This window comes from Callospermophilus lateralis, chromosome 7 (genome assembly GCF_048772815.1).
Source record: "Callospermophilus lateralis isolate mCalLat2 chromosome 7, mCalLat2.hap1, whole genome shotgun sequence".
NCBI lineage: Eukaryota > Metazoa > Chordata > Mammalia > Rodentia > Sciuridae > Callospermophilus > Callospermophilus lateralis.
The window spans coordinates 62,307,272-62,320,150 of NC_135311.1; the positions used below are offsets into that span (position 1 = coordinate 62,307,272).

The 12,879-nt window shown below is 36.0% G+C and overlaps 1 long non-coding RNA gene across 1 annotated transcript; it reads left to right on the top strand.

Annotated features, from left to right (window-relative positions):
* Positions 1-5,332: 5,332 nt before the first annotated feature.
* Positions 5,333-12,546, top strand: LOC143405059 (uncharacterized). Its single transcript, XR_013091952.1, has 4 exons — positions 5,333-5,402; positions 7,022-7,108; positions 10,874-10,959; positions 12,430-12,546. It is a non-coding gene; the product is annotated as an uncharacterized LOC143405059 (long non-coding RNA).
* Positions 12,547-12,879: the final 333 nt, after the last annotated feature.

A 12,879-nucleotide genomic window follows, 5' to 3' on the forward strand; every position in this document is an offset into this window, starting at 1 on the left:
AGCTGCCTACAGTTACTACCCAGTAGTCCATTCAGATTATTATTTCAACCCAATGGATTAATCCAATGATGAGGTTACAGCTCTCATAATACCTCTGAACATTACTGCATTGCCTAACTCATGATCTTTTTGGGAGGACACTCATAGATCCAAATCATAACATCTTCCAGTAAATTACAATAATTGATAAAACACAAGCTAACATGTTGGGAAATTGTTTCAGTTTATTTTGCTTAAGATTTGTAGTCAAACACACTCAGTAAGCCACAATAGTTATTGGAATTAATGGTGTTTGCTCTATGACTCCTGGTAATATACCTTCCAATGTTCTAAGAAAGCTAAGTGTGGGCAAACGGGGAACATGTCAGCAAGCAAGTATTTCTTAACATAACTCCTTCCATGTACTGAAAAAGTCTTTGAAATAGGTTGTGCAGTCGCATGAGGATTTTGGATTTATGTTGTGGTTCACTACTAATGATGTTTTTGTAACTTTTTTTTAATGACACCACAGGTATGTGATAAGTGGTAAAATCAGAAAAGTAATTTGTCCAAGGCCACACAAGCAAAAGTTACCAAGCCCTGGCTTAAATTCATGCTTTGCCATCTCAAATTCAAAGCATTTTTCTTCGCATCAGAATTACTGTCAAAAGGGAATAAGAGAGTAAATGCTATTTTTAAATAAACTTCAAAGAAATACTAATGTGAGATTAAGAAGATAAAATATGAGGCTTTTAAAAACATTGAGTTAATAGGCTTATAGATTCACAAATTTTCAGGCTCCTGGTAATACATCTTCCAATTATTCTCAAATATTCTCTTTCATTCAGTTCAATAAATGTTTATTAAGCAAATACTGGATTCTGAGAGATGTAAAGGACATATGAAAGGTCGAAAGTATATGTTGGGGAAATACATGTAAATATAAATATAATTTATATACACAATTTATATAACTATATAATGTATTTATAAATTTATATAATTATGGAGAATATATATATATATATATATATATATATATATATATGTATATATAATTAAATGACCTACAGGCATACATAGAGAAAGGTGGAGGAAGGGAAAGAGAAAACACAATTTTGATTGGGACTATTCCTAAAGACCTAGAAGCATAGTTCTTAAAGAGGATGATGAGTGACTTGTTCTTGATGTCTGGTCCATAAGCCCACTGGGGGAGACTGGCAGAAGGTAGAGCTATGAGGGTAAACTGAAGAAGACCCTGGAGATATATGATTTTGCACTAGAAAAAATAATATGCATTAATAAAATAGTTCTCTTTGAGTCATATTTGATTTGAAATACTATAAGTTCTGTTTGTTTTTAAAAGCTAACTTGTATTATTTAGAGAGAAGGATTATTTTAAAAAAAGGCAAAATATTTAGAGTATAATGGTCCTTCTTATAAACTCTGCAACTTTTAATGTTTAAGACTTCCCTTGAGAAAACTAACAGCAATTTTAAAAAACGTTTCCTTAGGAATGTTCCAAAAGAGCAAATAATGGGAAATTTACTCTTCGAGATTTGCTTGTGGTTCCTATGCAATGTGTTTTAAAGTATCACCTTCTTCTCCAGGTATGTAACTGAAAACTGCTTATTGCTCATTTATTCAAAAGATATTTAAAAAGTATCAGCTGTGTTTTGACTCTTTTCTTAAAGTTTTAAATTATTGTATGGCTAAGTGGGAAATGTTCAGAATAATTGGACCATTTTTTTTTTTTTTTTTTTTTTGGTGGTGCTGGGGTTTGAACCCAGGCCTTGTGCATTTGAGGCAAGCACTCTACCAACTGAGCTCTATCCCCAGCCCATAATTGGACATTTTTTAAAATTATTTATTCTTTTTATATATACATGATGGTAGAGTGTATTTTGACATATGCATACATGGAATATATCTTCCCATTCTTGTGGCTGTACATGATGTGGAATTACACTGGTTGTATATTCATGTATGAACATAGGAAAGTTATGTTTGATACATTCTACTGTCTTTTAGCTGGACATTTTTTCCTCCTTTCAGTAAAGATGATTTGGTATTTGCCACAAAGTTAAAGTCTGTGTCCATCAAACAGGACAGGCTAAAACAAAAACAAAAAAAAATGAGGCAAAACAAAAACAAAGATATGCCCTCTGTAGTTAGCAGTAATCATTTATTAGTGTTTCACTGCTTCTGAATTTGGGGAGATTAATCATATTAGACCCTTTGCATTGTAGCAAGTGTAAAAGGTTTGTGTCACATTCTGTATTGTTTTCTACTGTACTAAATTGTAATAAGACTACATTTATTTTGAAGTGATTCTTGTTATAACCCACAAAGCTTATGGTTTCCACGGTTTTTTTTCCCATGGTTTTCCACAAAGCTTATGGTTTCCTCTTCTAATGAGGGTGGAGAGTCTTATAAATTTAATTTGATAGCTATACCAGGAGACTCATTAGTTCTGCTCCAAAGAAATGTCTTACTGTATTAGTCTGTCAACTCTGCTGATGCTTGTGAAATGTCATTTTAAAAAGATCTACTACCTGTATGTGAAATATAATTTTGAGTCTGCTGTGCTTTGTACATCTTGTATATTAAATTTCTTGAACTGTAGCCACAAAATTATTAGTCATCTCTATTTTTGTTCTACTGAGAAATCAGAAAAATTCAAACCTTGATTATTCCTTAAAAATGCATTAAAACATTTATGAGACCTAAACTCAAAGCAACTTATTCAAATTGGATTTTATGAAAAAATAATAAGGAATACTCAGGCAATCAGTTTCCAAAGCATCATGGAACTAAAAACTTGTCTAGAATAAGATAATTTATTTTGTAACTTTGGTGTAGTCAAATATTGATTGAAGAATTTAGAAGGTTCAATTTTAAAGCATTATCTATTTTGGTCCTTATGTGGTTTTACCCAGACTTATAGAACTATGAAATTATACTTTTTTGAAATCCAGTAAACTTCTCTCCTTAGTTTCTCTTCGTTTGCTTTATATTTAAATTTTTAAGTGTATATTTAGTTCCATGATCAACTTTTAAATTATGAAAAGTTTGGCTGGGCATGGTGGCACATGACTGTAATCCCAGTGGCTCAGGAGACTGAAACAGGAGGATCATGAGTTCAAAGCCAGCCTCAGCAACTTAGGAAGGCCATAAGATGCTTAGAAACCCTGTTTCTAAGTAAATGTATAAAAGGGCTTGGGATGTGGTTCCCTGCTTTACTGCCCTTGGGTTCAATCCTTTGTATCACCCCAAAATAATTATGATAGGTTTTGTTTTGTGTAATATATAGATTTTTATTTAATAGAGTAAAAATGGAAATAAAGGGATAGAATTTTGACACATTTTTATACTGAGCAGATTCTCTGTATGTAAGCTGAAGCACTACTGGCATTGAATTAATAAAAGATTTTTGTGTGGTTCCCTGTGCCAGACACAGCATCAGGCACTTACGACATGACAGGTCCTATGCACTGATAAGCTCACCCTTTAGAAGGAAAGCATGAAATGTGATCTGCCCAGGAACACAGTATGATAGACATACAGATTATTATGCCTGAGAAGACCAGGGAGCTCGGTAGAGACCAGCTTCCCAGAGGAGTGATTGTTGAGTTGGGCCTTGAAGGAAGAGTAAGAATTGGACAGGTGGATCAGAGAGGAAGAGCTTTTGAAAGAGAGAAAATAATAATTCTTTTGGGATTAAGTATCAGAACATATTTTGAGAATTACAGTTAATTGAGTATGAATAGAATATGGGTTGTTTGGAAGTGAAGGGAGAGAAGTTGAAGGAGGTGTGCAGGATGGAGACCATGGAGTCTGACTGGAGGTCTGAGTGACAATCAAAGCACTTGTGGGGCATCATAGAAGGCTAAATAGGGTGGAAATGTGATCTCCTGGGGTCCTACTCTGAGGCCAAGGGAGGGAATTGATGGTCCTCGGAGAGACTACAAATCAGTAGATAGGTCAGAGCCCCATTCTACTTACCCATTTGAGAAAGGGCAGGGGAGTGGCAGGGAGGATGGTTTCCAGGGAAGGGTCAAAGCTAACATCAGTAAGACATGGACAGAGGCACAGAAGGAGTCTGGGACACATTCTAGGTTGGGTCTATGTGATTACATGGATGAGGATGCCATTATTCAATAATAACAAACGCAGGAACAAGAATAGGGTTCTGGGTAAGGGTGGGTTCCATGCAGGGCATGTTGGATTTGAGGTGCCTCTAATCTGTTCAGTTAGAACTGTTTAGATGGATGTGAGTCTGGGACTCAGGCTTGAGTTCTGGGTTGAGAGTATGTATTTGAGAGTGAACCTCAATAGGAGATGTTGACAGTCTGACTGTGATTGAGATAGAATTGTAGACTGTGTATGTTATAGTCAGCTTTTTCACTGCTGTGGCTAAAACACTGAACCAGAACAACTGTAGAGGAGGAAAGTTTATTTGGGGACTCACGATTTCAGAAGTCTAAATCCATAGATAGCCAACTTCATTCCCTAGGGGCTCCAGGAGAGGCTGAACATCATGGAGGAAGAGTGTGGGAGAGGGAAGCAACTTATATGATGATCAGGAAACAGAGAGAGAGAGACTTCACTTGCCAGATACAAATATATGCCCCAGAGCCACACCCCCAGTGCTCTACCTCCTCCAGCCACACCCCACCTGCCTTCAGTTACCACTCAGTCCCATCAGGTGATTAATTCAGTGATTGGGTTAGGCTCTCATAACCCAGACATTTCCTCTCTGAACACTCTTGCTTTATCCACGTGTGAACTTTTGGGAGACCCCTCACATCCAAACCATAATAGTGTAAAATAAGAATGAGAGGGACCTTGGGTAAAGATCCAGGGAGCAATAACTTTCTAAGATACAGTTAACAAAAAAAGAAACTGAGGACTGGGGAATTGGCAGAAATGGAGGATTTATGAAAATGGTATCAGCAGTAACAATAAACAGAACATGTTGATGTCTGTGAAATGAAGGGAGATGTGGTCCTCAAAACCAGCAGCTAGGGAGAATCCATGTATGATAGTGAGTAAAAAGGTGTCAATGAAATTAGCCATTAGGAACTCTTGCATAATGTTGGGGAAGCAGCATCTGGTGGCAGGGTATAGAATTCAGTTTGGTCTTTGAAAAGAAGATGTATCCAAGCATGTTTCCTGCTCTTTTGATGTCTACCCGGTCTTTTGCAGTTGGAAATTTTTTGTGAAAATAAAGCCTCATTACATAAAATGTATCACATTATGGAGAGAATAATGATAATAATGGTTTATTTTTTTTAAAAAATTTCTTGTGTGTTAGTTTTGATTTGATGTATTAAACCATTTCTTCCAAATAGTAACTTGTCAAACATACCACTGATCCCATTGAGAAAGCGAATCTGAAACTGGCTCTTGATGCTATGAAGGTAAAGCAAATGTATCTGTCACTTGTTTATAATTTTTAAACAATAGTATTAAGACTACTAACATGTACATATGATATGCTAATACATTATAATATGCATTTATTTGTCTACCAAAATAGATAGACTTGCATGGATTTGATGTAGGACAAGAACGTATAACATCAAGAGATTATTAAAATAACTTTTGAAGTTTGCTAACTTTCATAACTGCCAGAGTGCCTTGATATAATGGTTTTTGTTTTGTGTTCTTTTATGGTTGCTAATAGAAAACTGTTGGCTTGTGTAAACATCAGGTCAACTGTGAGCTTCAGGAACACCATTGTGGCTCATTTTCCTCAGATGACAGGATCAACCAGGTTTACTCTATTGGATGCCCGTGAACTTTACAAGTGAATTTCAAGTTTGGGCTTTTGTTTTCAATTAAGTCTGAAATTTAAGAAATACAGGTAGATAAAAGCAGATTTTTTGAACGTATTGGAACTATATAAAATCCTAATTTCCACATTATGCTGAATCAATGTCTTTGAAGGAAATAATATCTGCCCCTCATTTAAAACAAGCAAATATTTGTTCTTAAAAACAAAATGAGAATGTGACAGGACTGCTCAGAAATATGTATAGCTACTCATCTGTGTCTCTGTACTAGTTTCAGTGTCAGCTTTGATGTTTCATTCCTTTTAGTTCCACTATCAGGAAATATCACAATTATTATTACAAAAAAGATTCTACCAAGTTTCCTATCTTTGAAGAAGCCGTATATGCCTACATCGTAAGAAAAGTCAGATTTCTGTTGAGAACAAAGTCAGGAACTGCTTTTTGAGGGTTGGTTCCTACTGTTGCAGATGAATTTAAGAGGGGAGAGAAAAAAGAGAAAGAGCTCACAAAACAGGAAAATCTGGAGCACATGAAATAAAAATAGCTGGTTACAGTATGGGGAGATTAGCTAATGTTTCCTCAAATATAAGAAAAACCATTTTAAAATAGGTGAAGGCACATGGAGAAACATGGCTAGTATTTTTTATTCACTTTGTTTCATTTTTGTTGTTGTTGTTCTGTTTAGTTCCTCAGCTCTCCTTTATTTCTTCTTTATTAACTCTTTAAAATTGAGCCAGCCTGCTTGACTGGATGCTCTCAGGAACTAACAAGACATTAACTGGTTGCAGAAAATAGTCTCCCTTAGGTTCACTGTATAACTTTTAGTTACTTTTTTTTTTTTCTCCCTGCAAATCCTTCACTGTTGCCCTTGTTCTAACCTGAGTAAAAATATAATTCTGTCAAGGTCAGGCATTACAGTGCTCGGAATTGACATTCTTCTGACCTAGTTTCTTTTGGGTTGCTCTGCATAGCAGCATATTTTGTTTATTTGGATTTTTTAAGGCAGCAGCATCCTGACTCTTCTCTGGGGCGTGGTAAATGACAACTCTTCAGTCTTCCAGTTGTCCTGACATTTCACAATTGCCTTTGAGATGCAGCTTTGATTGATTGGGTCTTCATTTTATTGTCATTGCAGAGTAATGGTGGTTACATTTACCCCTAATGGAATTAATGATGTGTTTTCTTTCAAAGTGGTTTGCATCTCTCCTCTAATCTTAGTGTGCCTTCTTGTCTTCATTCTTTAGGACTTGGCACAATATGTGAATGAAGTGAAAAGAGATAATGAGACCCTTCGTGTAATTAAACAGTTTCAGCTATCTATAGAAAATTTGGTATGTAATTATCCTTCCATCCAGCTTCCCCTCACCCCCCAGTTTGGGGACTTTTAAGAGCTGCAGTTGAAGACGAAAAGATAATTTACCTTGAAGTTTCTGCTGTTGGAGTCCTGCTCCCTGCACACCACCCCCCCCTTCCTCTGTTTGGCAGTTCATAGATATCTGGAGTCACCTGCTACTCCTGTTACTCCTCCTTATCCGGGGACTTTCTGTTCCAGCAGTTGGAATTCCAAGCATTGAAATCCACTGTTTTCTTTGCTCTTTATGCCCACGCATAGTCACAGCTGATAGCAGCTCACTTGCTCATTTTACATATATTTTCTGGGTGACCACTGTGTGCCAGACTCTACCTTGCTCAGGGCATGACTATCACCATGAACAAGGGGTATCCTGATTGAGGAAGCAGTCAGAGAGGGTTTAAAAATGGCCTGACGAGGAACGTGTTTTGAGTTGGGTGCTGTAGCAGAGGGAACTAAGGGGAGTTCTTCCTTAATCCTTTGGAGTCATCTGCCACTTGAACTGGGACCTGAAAGATGATGAGCAGCCACAGGAGGATCTGGGGGGAGATCTACCTAGGCAGAAACCTTAGCAACTCAGATACTCAGAGGTGGGCAAGTGATAAAGGGTAGGGGTGGTTGGAAATCCAAAGTAAATTAAGAGTGGCCCTCTGTGGGGTGACCAGGGGGGCTGGAAACAGCACAGCACAGCCCTAGGCCAAGGCTGAGTTGAGATTTCACAATGACAGCCAGGGGAAGCTGGTGCTAGGTTTCTGTCTGGTAGTGATTTACATTTCAAGAGGACCCTTTGTACTGGTAGCCTGGTCAGCAAGCTGTTAAAAGTGGTTTCCCAAGAGAAGGGAGGCCTGGATTAACCTGGAGGACAGTGCAAATAGAGAATAGATATAAAATACTAGTTTTAGAAGAGTAATTTTATTGCTTCCTTCTCCAAAACATCTTGAATCTACCCATTTGGGGACACCATTTACCTCCTACCCAATCCCAGGAGTCTTTACATAGTTACTGTTCCAAAATGTGGATTTCTCAGTTCTCCCTCTTTGCCAAACTTGTAAAGATTTTCTGTTGCTTTCAATGTTCAATCAACATTCCTTAGCAGACATTTAAGGCCCTCAGTTGATCTGGACTTAAACTTATTTTCCTGAACTCAGATAATTGCCCACATATTTCCCATATTATAGGTCTTGTGCTGTGTTTAACCTTAGAATCTCCAGTTTGCCCTGCATTTGCATGGTTCTGCCTTTGATCATAATCTTCTCAGAGCCTACCATGGCTCTCCCCATCAAATTCCTTGAAAGCCCAATCTTAAAAAAAAAAAAAAAAAAAAAATAATCCCTTTCCCGGTTCTCCCATTATTCTGTTCTCTTTGTTGCCTGGATAGCTGCATATAAAATATAATAAAATATAACATTAAATTACCATCTTAACCATTTAAGTATACACTTCTTTGGCATTAAATACATTTATCATGTTGGGCAACCATCACCACCATCCATCTCCAGAACTCTCTTCATCTTGCAAAATTGAAACACTCTACCATTAACCCCAAACTCCCAGTTCGCCCTCCCACCAGCCCCCACAACCAGTACTCTAATTTCTGTCTCTATAAGTTTGACTGCTTTGGGTACCTCAGATAAATGGAATTGTATAATATTTGTCCTTTGATGTTGGTTTATTTTCCTCAGTTTTTAGGGTTTATCCATATTGTAGCATGTGTCAAAATTTTCTTCTTAAAAAAAGTTTGTTCCTTTAAGGCTGATGATATAGGATGTGTATACCCCATGTTTTATTTATCTATGAGTCTCATTGATGAACATTTGGGTCACTTCCACCTTTCATTTATCATGAATAAAACTGCTGTACATGGGTGTACCAGGATCTATTCCAATGCCTGCTGTCACTTCTTCTGTTTGCATACCCCGAATTAGAGTTTCTCGATTCTATGGTAATTTTATATTTAATTTTCATAGCATTTTTTCACAGAATCTACACCATTTTACATTTCTACTAGCAATGCACAAGGGTTTGAGTTTCTCCTCATCCTTGACAGCATTTGTTAATTTTGTATTTGTTTTTCTTGGGGGCGGGGGCAGGAGGGGTTAAAAAAAATCACACACATAAACACACACACACACACACATACACATCTACACACATGTATGTATATGTGTGATATGTGTATAAATGACAGACATCCCATTGGGTGTGCAGTGATAGTTTATTGTGGTTCCACTTTGCATTTTCCAAATGATTAATGATGCAGAACATTTTTTTCATGTGTTTTTTGTCATTTGTCTATCTTCTTTGGAGGCGGGTTCATTCAAATGCTTGGATCATTAGATTGCTTCGTTTTGTCATTGAGTTTGTAGGTGTTCTTTGTGTATATCCACACATCAATCTCTTATCTGAAAAACAATTCGCAAATACTTTCTTCTGTGGGTTGACTTTTCATTTTGTTTATAGTATCCTTAATGCAAAAAAGTTTTAAATTTTGATGAAATCCAATTTATCAGTCTTTTGTTGTTTACATTTGGTATCATATCCAAAAAATCACTGCCAAATCTACTGTTATAAAGCTTTTTTTCAATTTTCGAAGACTTTTACAGTTTTATCCCTTACTTTGGGTCTTTGATTCATTTTGAGTTCATCTTTATATATGATTTAAAGTATGGGTTCGACTATATTATTTTGCATGTGCATATTGATATCCAGGTTTCCCACTACCATTTGTCCTTTCACCAATGAATATTTTTGGTGCCCTTGTCAAAAATAATTTTGGCTATCTGAAAGTTTATTTCTGAGCTCTCTACTATTCTGTTGGTCCATGCGTCTGTCTTTCTGTTAGTGCCACATTGTTTTGATTATTGTAGCTTTGGAAAAAGTTTTATAATCAGAAGTGTGAAATATCTAGCTTTATTCTTTTTCAGGGTCACTTAAGATTCCATATGGATTTTAGAATGGAATTTTCAATTTCTGCAAAAAACATCATTGAGATTTTGATACGGAATATTTATTTTTCTACTTTCCTTGTAACTGTTAATCATACGCTTATGCTCTTTATTACAATGGAATCTCCAGGTGTTAGTGATAATATTCAGTCAATTATTTTTTCAGTTGGCAAGTACAGTAAGTACTCATAATTACTTTTTAAAAGAATAATTTACCCTGCCTCTGGAGAAATAGCTCATTATTTTTAATCATTAAATCAAAACTTTTCATCTTTGAAATCTTAGCTCAAGGAAGTCAGTCCTGACTCTCTTGACCAAGTTAGATCCCTTCCTTGTACTCTTCCTTTAGGGAAGTGGTGCATTTGTCCTCTTTGCATCTGTGAATATTGTGCCCCCATTGGGGAGTACAGTCCCTGAGGGCAGAGTCTAGGTCATGCTGCCCTATGTGTGTTATAGTGGTTGGCACACAGTAGATACTTAGCAAGCATTAGTTGCTAGAATTTTCTTGTGATTTATGTTCTTATAGTTATTTCTCTTTTGATATCTATCTAACCTTTAAGATTACTTTAAGATTATTCCTTTTTAAGTAAAATTAATTAACATATTCCACCATTATAAAGGACAGACTATTTTTAATAGTGTGTCTTGTAGTCTTGAGCTTTTTAAGTATGCTAAAATATGTAAATTGATAACATTTGTAACATAATAAGATATTTTTCTTGGGGAAATGTCTCTGCTAATGTTTGTTTCTGTTTTTGTGTGATTAGGAAGAATTCAGACATATACATTTTATATTCTAGAACCAGCCAGTTTTGTTCTTTGGAAGACCCCAGGGAGATGGTGAAATTCGAATAACCACTCTGGACAAGCATACAAAGCAAGAAAGGTGAGAAGAGCAATGCTTATTCTCAAAGTCAGTAATTAGTATCAGAAGATGGAGAAATCCTTAAAACAAATTTTCGAGGATGAAGGAGGAGAATAGAAGAAAAAGGGACAGATCAACCCATGGTTCCTAAATTTTTTTGATATAGGTATTATACTTTTTGTCCTGGAATCTGTTATGTGTCTGAGTTATTAAGAAAAAAAAATTAAAAATATGAAAGATCAGTGCCTAGAAATGATAATAGAGATGAATAAAGATGAAGTAACATAAGTAACTACCAGAAAAACAGAATTGGTCTTTAGGGTATTCATTCAAAAATGACTCAAAATAACAGAAAATGGCCTTAAGGGAAGATAGAGTACCATGAAATGATGTTTTTCTTGAGGGAAATTTGTCATATATTTAAGGCATGGAGTCCTTAATTGTATATGTGAGTGTCCCAATGATGCTTTTGTGGTTATTTTCTGGGCTTTTTGGAGAATATGAAGCAAGCCAGCAGGGGGCAGCATCAGCTCTTGCTTTCACCTTGATACCTGGGCTCTACAGGTAGTTCTCAGGAGCCTCACATCCTTTAAACCACAGACTTTAAAAGTAATCACAGCATTAGAGCTTTGTAAAAGTATCATTGTCATCATCACTGTGTTAACAAATATACATGTTAATCACCAAAGTTTACAAAAACACAAATACTGATATTGGGTGATAGAATTACAATGTTTCCCCTCTCCCATTACATCATTTTTAATAAGAAATAAGAGAAAATTTGACATGGAAATTTAACCATAACTTCTCTATTTTGCATTTTGCTCATACACCATCTATTTGTGCTTCAGTAAGTTCATTAAATCATGAAGAACAACGTAAAGGGTAAAAGCCTGGGTTCTGACATTAGAGCTGGATGTGAATCTTGCTGTGCATCTTCCTGGTGCAAATCTAGCAACTCTAAATCTGTTTGCTCCCCAGTGAAATGATGATTCACCCAGCAGGGGTTCTGAAGACTTGAATTGAGCCCTGCTTGTGAGAGAGGTGAACTCTTCTCAGGGCATTCTGACTGATTACTAGTACCTTAGCATAAGTTCACTGACACCCTTCTCAATAATAGTTTCTGGAATTTTTAGCTTTTAAATAATCAAAAAAAGCAATTGCCCATGAACAAGCTTTATGGCTAATCTCAATGGGTCCTTTCAATAACTCTGCAATCTTTATATTTCTCTTATTATCATTTTGCTCATTTTTTTTTAAATGAAGGAACTGAGATGCATGTAGGGCATTCATGTGGTAAAGGATAGTACCTGGGTACATGACATTTTTAGTAAGTCACATCTCTCCTTTTTTTCAATGTGAAACACCTCGCTGTCTAATCCAAAGGAAAAATGGTTGGTTGGTATACTTACATTTTACCAGGAAAAAGTTCATACATGTGCTTCTAAACTATTAAACATCCATCAGTCAATCTCTCTTTTTCTTTCACAGGCACATCTTCTTATTTGATTTGGCAGTGATTGTATGTAAAAGAAAAGGTGATAACTATGAAATGAAAGAAATAATAGATCTTCAACAGTACAAGATAGCCAACAATCCTACAACTGATAAAGAAAATAAAAAGGTAATGTCTTGGACATTAGTAATTATAATCTACTTATAACTTTGATGATTATAAGTTCACCCCTTTCACAAGCCACAAGAACAGGAAAAGTATGCTAATACAGTCATCCCTTGATATTCAAGAGTCCCTCCCCTTCATTATGAATATCAAAATTTGTTCAAGTTCCTCATATAAAATGACACAGAATTTGCATTTAACCTACACATATCTTCCTATGTGCTTTACCTCTTAAGTACTTATAATACATGCTACATTGTAATTCCTATGTAAATAATCATTGTGCTGTAATGTGTGGGGATAATGAAAAGGAAAAAGTT